Source organism: Echinops telfairi, unplaced genomic scaffold (assembly GCF_000313985.2).
Source record: "Echinops telfairi isolate 266 unplaced genomic scaffold, ASM31398v2 ScPeMD7_4;HRSCAF=17, whole genome shotgun sequence".
NCBI lineage: Eukaryota > Metazoa > Chordata > Mammalia > Afrosoricida > Tenrecidae > Echinops > Echinops telfairi.
Genome location: NW_022103900.1, coordinates 44,518,871 through 44,532,967, shown reverse-complemented (window position 1 = coordinate 44,532,967; position 14,097 = coordinate 44,518,871). Strand labels below are relative to the sequence as shown.

Genomic DNA, 14,097 nt, shown 5'->3' with positions numbered 1-14,097 from the left:
TATCTTGAAGAACTGGTCAGCTTAGGTGCTGGTGCAAAGAATGAATTGCACATGATCAAAGCACAGGCAATGAATTATGAATACTGCCCAATTAAAGGAACACTGGCAACGTGGAAAATCTCTGTACAGCCGACAATCTCCCTTGAGGGCTTGGAAATACCACCAGTGGTCTTGCGGTTGAAGTGTGGCTCAGGGCCTGTGCAGATTCATGGACAGCGGTTAGTTGTTGTGGAGGAAGATGTAGAGTTAGATAATGAAGAAGAGGATGATATGAAACTCTTAAGTAGATCAGGAAAGCGGTCTGCCCCTACAAGCGGTAACAAGGTTCCAGAACAAATAGGAAAACTCGCTACAGATGAACATGATGATGATAAAGATGATGATTTTGATGGTGATGAAACTGAAGAAAAAGCTCCAGTGAAGACATTTATACAACATACCCAACATGGCCAAAAATGTACAAAAATCAAACCAGAAGGGAAAAGACTCAAAACCATCAACACCAAGATCCGTAGGTCAAGAATCCTTCCCAAAAAAGAGGGAAAACTCCCAAAATACAGTAGAGAAAGTCTCCTAAAGAAAATAGTTTAAACAGTTTGTTGAAATTCCCAGTTTTATTTCATTTGTCACAGTTGATACTTAGCTGTCCTTTTTAATAATTCAGAGTGAGAATTTTCTCCGCTATGTCTGATACATGTTGTCCAGGTTCCTTTGCCAAGAATCTGTTGTCCAAAATGCCTGTTTAGTTCTTTTAAAGAGGGAACCCCACAATTTGCTTGGTTCCATGTACAGAATGTTAGAAGAGGACAGAGTAACAGCAGTGGTCAGACAGATGGAAATGATGGGGAGACAAAAGTACACATGTGAAATGCAACTCAGTATTTTAAGTACAAAAAAGAAAGAAAACTGTATTGATGAAAAACAGGTGGCAAGAGAATTCCATCCAGCACTATAATATGGCTTCCCATTTTTGGAGAATTGCAAGAGCTGCCCTGGAAAACCTTCCCCCATCCACCCTACATTCCTGATACTGCCTCACTCCAATTCTGTTTGTTTCTCAAACATAGAAAACACTTAAAAGGATTGTGATGTATCCCTTGAGGATACCAAAAACTGGTACTCTGACATGGTGTGATTCAAAGAATGCAAAATGCTCCAGGGCAAGTTTAAAAGGTGAAAACACCAACTTCAGAGGTGTGTAGACTTAGATAGTGAAAATATTCAGAAATAATAGGTTTGTGTTTTGATATATTGTTTAATAAAAATTTCTATGTTCTTTTATAGTACAAAAAAAGCCACACTCATGTATGTACAGACATACACAGATGTGTACAAGAAGTTGGTCAATCCTTAGTTGGTAAATTATTGTGCAAGTCATCCAACCTTAAGAAAGAAATGATAAACATATCTCAATTACATATGAAAATAATTTCCTTAATGTGGTATTCTTAAATATGCAGATGATAAAATAGATCATATTCTATGTATATGTTGAATAAATGTTTGGAAAAAACACTATGTACTTTACCTGTTATGGAATTACAACATCATAAAACTTGAAGGCATCTTGAATGGATTTTAGGAAGGCAAGGAAAAATAAGAACCATTTTTCTATAAACCTACATTGATGTAATTTAGCATTTCAAAATGTGATTAAAGGTGGCATTGAAAAGTTTATGTTGGACAGACAATAGAAAAGTGGGTGAAGGGAGATGTGCAAGATATGACAAAATAATAATTTATAAATTATCAAGGGTTCATGAGGGAGGGGGAGGAGGGAGGGAGGGGAAAAATGAGGACTGATGCCAGGGGCTTACGTGGAGAATGATGAGGGCGATGAATGCCCGGATGTGCGTTACACAGTTGATGTATGTATGGATTGTGACAAGAGTTGTATGAGCCCCGAGTAAAATGATTATTTAAAAAGTTTATGTTGAAAACTATTTAGATTTATAGTTAATAGGTAAATTGTCAATTTTTACAATCAAATGCATTTCATTTTGTGTGTGATCACATGAAGAGAATGAGAAGATATGAAGTAGATGTGATAAATCTGTGAGCAATACATTTCGTAGAAAATTTGTTCCCTTTCTTTATACTATATTTTCTCCTTTCTTCCAAAGCCTTTGGGTTTTTTAGTTCTTGTGGACTTTTTAAAAAGTTCTTCTAAGGGGGAATAATCCAGCCCTTGCTCCAGAGTGTCACCTACAAATATGAAAGCTCTCATTGGATGGAAATTAGTATCAACTATCCAGCATTCAAGCAATAATCCCCATTGTAATTTTGTAACTCATACATCAATTAAGTTTGTATTACTGTCACACGTGACACTAGCAGCTAACAGTATTTCTTTGTAGTGCTATCTTAATTGTAATGTGTGTGCACTTAACATGTACCTATCTCAAGGTCAAATATGTCCTGCAAGAAAACCATCCAAGCTGGTGTTTGAAATGTATTACAAAGTTACAACTCTTCTCAGTAGAAGTTTGTGATATTATCTTTATTTAGTATTCAGAATAGTGCTGATGTGCTTTTTTCTTTATGTTATGTATGATTTTATTTGAATTTTAATGAATATATTTGTACTTGGTAAATTTCTCCAAAATAATTAAGCATACATATACAAATTGAACATAAAAGGGGAAAGACAATAGTTATTGAATTCTCAGTAGATTACTATGGTGATAGAGGTATGCAAGCATCCAGAGACCTGGGTTCTTTCTCAGCAGGGAAGGTTATTCAGGCTAGCAATTGATTATGCAGGGTTATCAAGGCAGCCCAGTTGAGGACAATTGAAACATTTAAAGACTATCCTAAATAAGTTCACAGAGTAATTTGGGCATGATTTATTCTAAGAGCAATGAAAAACAGAAAGGAAATATCTTCAAAATTAAATTGATTAACAGTCCCATTAAATTGAAAGAGATGAAAATTAAGTTATAGATCCTTCTATTTTTTAGCTCTAAAATATCTGGTGTTAGAATGATATGGGAAGATTTTTCATAAACTTGAACCCATTGAAATAATTCAACTTTGCTGTAAGCCTTCATAAAAATCTGTATATTTTAATATATTCAAAATGTACAATTGTGATGAGATCCTTATATTTCATCATATTTTAAAGGTACCTTGACATTTGAAGCATTAGTTAATCATCTTTAAAATGCAACCCTATATTCTACAATAATGTGACTTTTATAAACATACAATACAAGCATGCTGTACTGTAAGTTCTTTGGAGAAAAATGATTTTTTTCCTTCCTATCTGTGTAGCTGCCTAAGCACCTAGTACTAAATTCCATGCATTGTGTGTGGGAGTAAAATAATGTTATTTTAGTGAATGAATATATAAAATGGAGACTAAAATCAGAATATTTATTTGTAATAGACTGTTAAAATTCACCAAGACATTAAGCTAAGTATTCAGTTAAGAAATACAACTGAGAAAGCAGTACAGTACTCAGAACATTTCCAGGGAAATATGTAGAACACTTACTTACCTAATTAATGTTGTATAAAATATATGCTATGTAGTTGCATATACAATTAAGAGAATCAGAAACGTATCATTATGAGTAACTGGAAGTATAAAAGTAGTTTCCCTTGAGTTTAAGGAAACAAGGATGTTAGTTGTTAATCTACAACCTTTGATCCCATATCCTGCTTATTCAGTAGCACATGTTTACTGCATTTAAACTGTTCCAAAAGTGGGAAATACAGACACACAATATTGTAATCACCTCCAGCCGCCGTGACCTCACTGTCTGGTGAAGATACAGCCATCAGAGCCAATAAATGCAATAATTATCAATGGGGGTATGCACAAAAGGGACTATCAACAAGCAGACACCAAAATGACACTGATCAACTACCTATCAACCAAGCCACTGTATTTGATTTAGTGAATTGACAAAAGTTGTGACAGACATCATTTATTTCTTTTCCAAGCTCTCCACTTACTATGTTATCTGTCAAACACTAATGTATGACTGTTAGAGTCCTCTCTCTCATCCCTGTACTCCGCTCTAATAAATCTTGATGCATTTTGGTGATCAGGGGGGACAAAAAAGTAAAAATATCATTAAATGTATAGCATATCCCTTTTATAAATAACATACTTAGATATTGGAACTTGCATGTGCATATCCTATGATCTTCCGAATGGATACATAATCTATTTTAGGTGAATGCTTAAAACTGCCTTCATAACTTGATAAGAGAACCTCCAGAAACAAATGGTCTCCTCTCGGGGTGGCTTTCTCTTACCTCCTTTCGTAATGGCGAAAGTATATTTAAGGTGGGATCGAGTTTCTTTATTCCAGAAATCCATTCACTCTGTAGGACACACATGCTTTAGAATTGAGTGGAACTGAAAACTCCTCTAAATCTTATTTAAAAGAATTTTAATTTTGAGTGGGTATGAAATTTGATTGTGAATTTAGAATTAAGATGAGCCCTTCCTATCTAGCTGTGAGGGATATCATGATGTAAATTCAAAAAATTAAATTGCTGATTTAACTAGCAATGGGCTTCAGACTCTATTGAGCCATAAATGCCAGGATTCCTAACTATAGACAAAGAAAGCCTATTGATTCTTTCTTTCTTTCTTTTTGCTTTACTTAGATGCTTCTAGTGGTAGGTTCTGCCTTAATTATACTGGAGAAAGGATGCTTTAGACCTCAAATAGACCATTCTGCTCTCACTGAGCATAAGATAGCTTAGCTCCTAAGTGTCTGAACATTTGATTGTGTGGGAAAGAAGGCTTATGTGTGGTGGTAAGAAGGGAGAATTATCACTACTATCAGTGTATGTATCTTTTCATCAGGGGAGTACAGTGAAGTAGGAAAAACAGAGGATTGCTAGTATCAAGCCAGAACTACAAATTTGCCAATCAAATTGTCAGACTTCATCTGCATACATACATTCATATAACACTGAATACACAGAAATATTATAGATGCAGTCTAAATGCTCAGATACGATGAATCCGTGTCAGAGGTGATCCAAACTATCTTAAAGTAAAGATTGGCTTCTGATGAGGATCTTCATTTTGGACTGAACACCATATAGAGGTAAATGTGGATTATACATCCTTCCACTCTTCTGGGTCATCTCTTAAACAATTTAAACAGTAATTTCTTTGGTTGACTATTATAAATAACTAATACATGAAAAGATTATACTGCAACTTCACTAAGATTTATGAAAGTAAAAAAAAATTAAAAATCTAGTTCGCATTTTGCCCAAACAAAAATGAACCTGAATAAGACCCTATAGAAACTAACTAATGAAAAATGCAACTTCAGTAAGATCTGATAGTAAAAAAAAATGTTTTTTAATCTAGCTCACATTTTTCTGAAAGAGAAATGAACCTGAATAAGACCCTATAGATACTAACTAATGAAAAATAATTTCACTGCTAAATCCTACTGAGCAAATAGCCTAAGTCACTGAATAAGAAATCATAATTGATGTATGCTAACATAAAGTACAGCTCAATTATTTACTTACAATCTTCAATTAATGAAATGTATCTAAGTAGAAGACATTAACAATGTAGCATTACCATAATCCACATACAAGTGCCTTCCTAACATTGGTCAAAGGGGGGAAAATAAAGTTTATAGTTTTAAATAATATTATGCAGCCAAGACAGAATATGTGGTCCTTGAATTGTGCCCATGTTGTCATTTAGTGATCTCAGGTATAGTGGGTGAAAGATGATCACTAAAATAGTAACTTCCTTACCAATGAATTAGTCACGGAGAGCGGTTAAAATGGGTTTTAAAATTGAATCAAATATACAATGATACCTATAATTAAAGGTAAATTTACCCCCCACCAAAAAAATTTTTAAAAATCATTATTAGAAATGGGTTCATGCATTCTCCAAGTATTTATTGAGTATCTTTTTCAAATAGTGTTGAGGCGTTTCTTCTGTGACGCGGGGCAGTGATACCAATCTCATGAAATACTAAAGGACAAAGACAACAAATAAGCTCTATGGTATGCTAAGGAGTGCTAAGATTACTAAATAAAATATGGACATGCTACATTTGTAAAACTAAATTTCAATTTCAGAAAAACAATTATTTTTTTAAGAATAGTCTAATAGTTCATGAGATAAACTGATACTAACAGATGTATGCGTTTTTATTTTCAGTTCAAATTTAACTAAGCCTTATATTTTTATTTTCTAAATCTGGTAGCCTATAGGGAGGGCTGTAGACTAAAAAGGAAATGAATAAAGTTTTAAAAGAACTTAGATTGTTAGGGTAGGACATGGTTATGTGGTTTGGTAAAGGTGGGCAAATAAAAAGAAAATCAATACTGATTTAAAGGAAGCAATACAATTAGCCAACAGGAAACCTTGGAAAAGAATGTTCCAGGCAGAGGGCAAAGGACCTGAAGCCTGAATGCTTCGCTTGATTGAGAAGCAGTTCAGTCTATTGCTTTAAATGAAAGATGGCTACTGACTTACTGGATGCAAACCCCTCAGCCTATGTAATGAAATTTCTCAAAAGGATGATTGTACTTTGTCACTATTATAAACCAGGTTATGCTGTCCTGATGGAATCATATTTTAATGTACTGAGCACCTAAATTTCCTTCTTTTAAAGAAATGTTGACCATAATGCCTCCTGGGAAAGAAAAGAGGTATCTTTTTTCTCTTTCCAAGATAAGCTGACATTCAAATATGAGTTCAACATCTCCACCCTTTATGAGGCATCTGCTATTGGCGTCAGAGTAAGTACATCTCTACACAAAGGGAAATTAGCTGTCTTTTTCAACAGTAGAATTATGGTTACTGAGTGTTAAAAATGAGCATATTATTTGCAACTGTTTGAATATAGCCAGTTTTAAGAAATGTCATTGTTTTAATCCAGTTTAAGAAGAGTGTACTGATACACTTATGGGCACATATAAATCATGTAAATGTAAATCATAAAATATTAATTTATTTCAGGAGCCCTGGTGGTATAGTGGTTTACACAATTAGCTGATAACGATAAAGTCAGCTGTTCGAAACCCCCAGGCCTCCAAGGAAGAAAGACGAGGTTCTTACATCCATACAGTTTTGCAGTCTAGGAACCCACAGGGGCCAATCTACTTTGTTATACATAGTTGCTTTGAGTTGGAATGGGCTCAATGCATACGGTTTGAGTTTGATGGATTTATTTAATCCTTGTATGGGAATAAGTCCATACCTTTTTAAAAAATTCTATGAATGGAATTGGGATATGCATTGCAATGAGTACACTCTTGCAGATTTGAAATGCTTCCAGGATTGGCTCTGGGCTCTCTGACCACCTAAGTTGGGGCGTGACCCAATTTCCATTGAGGGCATGCATAGGAATGTACTGAAGACTAAGACTGCCCCTCCTGGCCTGGCAAAGGAAGCTTTTGTTTGTTTGTTATTTGTTTTAGCTAGAAAGGATCCCTCATGAGGTTTCCGTGCACCAAATCTATAATCCAGATGTTGAAATTCAAGTGTTACTGAAATTCCAGTTTCTATATTTGCCCTCATATGCTTGTTTTGATTTTTTTCCTCTTGAACCTAAATTTATATAGGAGCAATTGATGGCCTGTTCTACCTTGTTTTGGCTAATGATATTGATTTTTCTCCATTACCTCTTCCTACAGATACAGTCAATTTGATTCCTGTGTATTATATCTGATGGGATCTGCATAAATAGCTGCCGAATATTTGCTGCTGAAAAATGGTATTTTTCTGGCAAAAATCTGGCATGGGGTTTCTTAGTTCCTTTCTATTTCCAATGCCATATACCCTAACTACTGCTCCTCCTCTTTGTTTCCAAGTTTCTCATTCAAATAGCCAATCATCATTCTTGATTTCATGCTGGATCAATTTCAGACTGAAGAAGTTGGAAGAATTCTTCAGTCTCTTCACTAACATTAGTGTGTACACTGGAGTACACATTTTTTTCTGAACATTCTTGTAAGTGTATAGATATTATCCTATCACAGATAGGATAGATCTTGAAAGGTTCTTTTGATGATAACTGTGACATTATTCCTCATGGATTTGTCACTCCTGGTCTAGTAAACCACAGTAAACTATTGACTATACCTGATTCAGCATGACCAATACTAGGCTGTCCCAGCTCATTAATGCCTAGGACAGTGATCTTTATTCATTGTATTCTAGTTTGGTGACTTCCAATTTTTTTAGCTTCATACTATACATATTATGTGTTACAGTTACTAGTAAATAGTTGCAGTTGTTTCTTCTCAATTTGAGTAGTGATAAATCAGCAAATAAAACCCTGAAAGTTACTCCATCCACATCTTTAAGGTTGACTGTACTTTGAGGAGGTGCCCTTTCCCTAGTTGTGTTGAGAGTGCCTTCTATTCTGAGCGGATCACCTTCAGGCCCTATATCTGACCATGCCCCGCTCCTATTCATAGGGTTTTCAGACACCAATTCCTTAGACTTTGACACTCTATTGTTTCTTCCCAGTCTCTTCTTGGTCTGGAAGCTCTACTGCAATAGGTCTACCATGAGTGACCCTACTGGTGTTTCAAATACCTGTGATATAACTGCCAGCATCCCAGAAACACACAAGCCAACTCAACACAACGCATTGACAGACAAGTGGTTGCTTTCTTAGGTGTGGTTGTTAGGTGGGTTCCAACTCATCAGGGTCTGATGTGCAATAGAATGAAACACTGCTCAGCCCTGTACTAACCTCACAATGGTGCCTATGTTTGAGCCCATTGATACGGCCGCTGTGTCAATCTGTCTTGTCAAAGACCTTCTTCCTTTTCACTGCCTCTCTGCTTTATCAAGAGATGTCCTTGTCTAGAGGCTAGTCTCTCCTGACAACATGTCAAAAGCACAGGAGATGAAGAGTCTCCATCTACACCTCTAAAGAGCATTCCAGCTATCCTGCTACCAAGAAAAATTCCGTTCTACATTTTGGCAGTCCATGGTATTTTCGATATTCTTCACTGGCTCATAATTCAAATGCTTTGATTCTTCTTTGGTCTTCATTATTCAATGTCCAACTTTTACGTGCATATGAGATAGTTGACAATACCATGGCTCGGGTCATGTGCACTTGAGTTCTCAAAGTAACACCTTGCTTTTCAACACCTTTGAAAGGTCTTGTGCAGCAGATTTACTAAAGACAACACACGTGATCTCCTTTTTTTGTTTTTTTTTTTATTTTGTTTTGCTGTGGGCTGCTTTTCTTATGAGCATCGGTTGTGGAATCAAGCAAAACAAAATCCTAAAGAGCCTCATACGTTTCTCTGGTTATCATGGTATTGTGTACTCGTCCATTTGTGAGGATTTAGGTTTTCTTTACATTGAACGGCAATCCATACTCAAGGCTGCAATCGCTGATCTTCATCAGTAAGTACTCCAAGTTGTTCTCACCTTCTGTGAGCAAGGATGTTTCATCTGCATACTGCAGGTTGTTAAGAAGCCTTCCTCTAATCCTGTTGCCACCTTCTTCGTCATATAAGGCAGCTTCTCTGATTCTTGGTTCAGCATGCACATTGACTAAGTATGGGGAGAGGCAAGTCCATGCTGTAATTTACATAAAACTTAGAGAATCCACCTATCCTAGAGAAATATTGTAGGGACTAAGAAGATTTTTACCGAGGGATTTTCTAGGTGTGCATTGTATGACTTTTCATGCAGGCGATGGGAATCCTGTCCTATTTTTAACCAGATAAACATGGACCAGTTATTGCATGACTCTTGTCCTGGCTTATTCACCTAAAAACGGGCACAAAGTAGCACAGTGGTACCTGCTTTACATTGCAGTTTTGGACTGGATATGTAATTGCAACCAAAATGGTTCTAGGGATTCTAGATATAAAAATTCTTATAAATTATTTTATCTCCTTAACATCAAATGAATAATATGTGGTGAACAACTATTTTGAAATCAATTAATAGGTGTATGGGTGAAAACAATATAAAAGAGCAGATTTTTTATTAATAATTCTTTTACAAAGATTTATTACTCATCTAACTCAATACATATCTTATTTTAATGGTCTACCCAAACTCTCATAATGAAATCCTACACACAATAAGTCTGCTCAATTACCTTGATCAAATTTTGCTAGAAGGTAGCATTATCTTACAATAAATGCCTCAAGTTAATCCTTTAATAAATACTTTAAGTAAAATACCACAAATATGCCATATCAAAAGCAAATCAGAAAAACAGCAACAGATGAATGTATAATTATTAAGATGCTTAGTCATTGTTAAGCTGAGAGAGACAATGAGACCCATCATTTTTCGAATATTTGTTGAAGATAAAACTAAATCTCACGAAAAAGTGCCCTGCCCTATTCAGATGATACTTTCTCTTTTCCATCGCATGTTTCATGAAAATATCTGCACGTGATATTTTGGCTATATTCAAAATGTGTTTAAAATCATCTTTGGTACTGACCTTTGTGGCCAAGCTATTAGAGTGTTAATCAGCCAGTACAATGATCTGATTGAAGCAAGCATTTAGCACATTGGTAATATTGGATTTGTAATACCGGTAATAGCTATAATAATCCTTCGTTATTAGAGGATGATGCTATTCCTGAATTCAAGTCATCTAAAGAGGTCACTGTATAATTCCAATGAAGCTTTTAGACAAAATTTAACCAGATTGTACACAAGATAATGCCAAAGTTAATGTCTGTATTTTAATTAAATGTATGATCACTGACTCAGTTGTGCGCAGTAAGAACATAATATAATATCATAAGCACACAACGTATCTGTCTTCTACTTGATAGCAACCTTTTGTTTCAGTCACTAAAGTAACTCACAGATAAAATGCTATGCTAAACTCAGTAATAGCACTGAAAAATATTTTATTGATTCCCTCCCACAGTCCTCAAGTCAATGCTGACTCATGGTGACCTTCTAGGAGAGGGCCGAACTGTTCTGGTGGGCTTCCGAGACTGTAAGACTTCAGGGAGGTGAAAAGCCCAGTCTTTCTCCCGTGGAGCAGGCTGGTGGTTTAGAACTGCTGACTTGGCCGATCACAGTTCAATAAGTAACCACCATTTTATCTATAGACCACTATTATTTTTATAACTATGAAATGAGAATGTGCCAGGGATGATACAGAGGATGTCTGGACTATATCCCCCCGCACCCCCAATATAGTAGTTTAACAAGTAGACAAAATATATTCCATGATGCTGCAAGTTATGGCACTGGCCCTTCAAGGGGTTCCAAGCAGCCAATTTCCATATCCTTTTCATCATGGCCTCCGTGCTGTGGTGGTCAGCAATGGGAGGAGAGACCACAGGCAACAGTGTGTGCCTTTCTCCTCACGTGCTCAGCAAATGCTCTGCCCCTGGGACACTGACATCGGCCAGCAGGGGTGACAACTGAAACCTCCCAGTAGAAACTAATCCTCTGGGGTTCATTCACAAGGTCAGTGCAGGCTGCCTCAGATCCTATTTCATCACAGTCTGCCTTCTGAGCAATACTCAAACCAACAGAAACACAAGGTCAGAGCCTCTCTTAGGTGTCTCCCTTATTGTAAGAATCAGTTCAGTGTACGGAGGAGAAAGAGACGATGAATGGAAGCCCTTTCTACCTCCTCTCCTCGTCCTTCCTCCATCGCCTGGCTAGCTTCCATACTGCCCAGCCCAGTGTCAAACTGCGCTTGTCCACAGAATTCCTTGCCCACTCAAAGTTAGCTAATTTCTTCCTTACTTTTCTCTCGTGTGTTTATGGCACTATAAACGGTAAGAGCAGAGGGTCAGTAAAAAGAAGGAAGACCCTCAATGAGACAGACAGCAAAATGGCTGCGAGAATTGGTTCTAGCATATCAACTCATGTTCCTGTCCCCAAGGTTGCTGCTAGGAGTCGGCACCCACTCCCTGAGATGTTAAACAGCAGCACATGTCTACGTTTTTACTGCGACCAACACTGGAATAAGGTATGTCTGCATGTAATTAACTGTCCTGTGGCGGCAGTGACAATTGCTGTCCTTTCAAACCATGCCTGACACATGTTAGATGGGCGCTGCATAGTTGCTGGGTCAACAATGAACGAAAAGCAAATTTGTTTGAGGCTTGTTTGAAAACTACATCCACCGAGTTACACTGCATATGTTGCAAAGAAAACTGCCATGCACGGAAAGTTCTTTTGTCTCAGGACGTTCAGTACATAATGTCTTTAGTTCAGATGGCCATAGGAGGAAATCCTCATTTGTTATGCATAAAAATAAATGATTTATATGTAATATAACTTGGGAATTATATGAGTTTTTTCGTCACAGTTTTGTGAGTAAGACACTAAAAGTTTAGCAGAACTTAATGTTTATTTTTTAGACAACTTAATCATAAACTAAAAATCATAGTAAAAAAACATGGAAATCATCAATTCATATTCTAATGAAGTTGCATTTTCCATTTCCCCGGCCACACATATTTGACCTTATAACTGGGTTACACAGCTGTCCTGATACTCCGCACACTTCAGTCCTGGTTCCACTCCTTGTTATAGCCTGAATTGCTCTTACTCTTTTTGAATATTTTGTCGGTCATCAGTTTCACAATTAGGACACCTTAAATAATTTATGACACGATATTCCTATAAATAATTTAGCAACATTATGGACATCTCCATTAATAGTGAATACACCAAACAAATGAGGGTTCTTTTTTCAGATTATTGTAACATCACTTAATTTTTAAAATCATTGTATTGAGGGCCCGTACAGCTCTCATCACAATCCATCCATCCACTGAGTCGAGCATGTTTGGTCATGTGTCTCCATCATCACGGTATAAAATACAAATGGGTATTTTGGTAACCTTTCATATCCAGGTTTCTTTTTGTTGTTCTTATTGTTGTTTTCAAATACAAAGGAGTCAATTTATAAAAGTAATATCACAATCGCTTTTATCTTCTGAAAACCCAATTATTGCCTATGTCATTTATATTAATTTAAAACAGAAACCCAATAGATTTAGGATTAAATAAGCATCCCAAGCTCTTTCGGGACAAGATTGAGAGAAATGACAGAAGAAGATGGATGGTCTTTTGTAATGTCAAATGTAGGTTCTTTTTCTGTTGGCGGTGGTGCAATGTTTAAAGCACTCAACTTCTAAATGCAGGGTCAGCATTTTGAGCCCATCAGCTACTCTGTGGGGAAAGATGAGTCAGTTGGCTTCTCTAAAGATTGGAAGTCAGGTAGACAGTTCCACTCTGTCCAGCACAGATGCTAGAAGGCAGGATCAATGTGATGGCAATGAGCTCAGTTCACACATCATGGGCCAGCAATCTAAGGCATTACCTGAAGATCCTGGTCTCTCCTGGTGTGAGTTCACAATCCTACTTCTGAAAGAGTTTGAGTTAAGGATCCCGAGAGACAGAGTTTGTAACCAAAAGGCCAATGATTCTAATCCACCAGCCACTCTACTTGCAAACGATGGCAGCCCGCTTCATTTAAAATCACAAAACCTTAGAAATTCTGCTCTGTCCCAGGGGGTCGCTATAAGGAGAAATCAACTTGATAAAACTGAAGGATTGTTGCTGTTGTTATCATTTTGCTTGTTTTATTATTAGTATTATTATTATTATTGTTATTGAATAAAACCTCTGGCTAAGTTTAAGCATTTTGAGTAAATAAATATGATATCATAGAGAAAAACTAAGAGATATAAGAGGAATATAATGTATGTAAGAAAAAGCAAAACCAATGCACCAAATAGAATCAGAACACAAAACAAACATTAAACATCCTCATTGACCAGAGTACAAAATACAAAAGAAAGCAAACAATCATAAAAATATGAAAAGAGCTTGATAATATAGGATGATTGAAATAAAGAATTAATAGATGAACAGCAGAACAGTTTACTCTAAAGAAAAAATAGTGAGCAGAAGCATCAGATCATGAATTTCTCCCAAAAGACAACAAAGGGATATTTTAAATAAGTAAGTATAGAAGTAAAAAAGAGAATAATTAAGAGATGTGAAGCATAGAAGATAACAATCAGAGTACAATTAAAGACATCAGTGTAAAGACGCTGGGGACAAAGTAGGAAGAGGTATTTTTAAGGTTTTAAATCTAACAAGGACCTGATTTA

General features: G+C 36.2%; 1 pseudogene; it reads left to right on the top strand.

Annotated features, from left to right (window-relative positions):
- Positions 1-577, top strand: part of LOC101654600 — an 8,321-nt pseudogene extending 7,744 nt beyond the window's left edge.
- Positions 578-14,097: the final 13,520 nt, after the last annotated feature.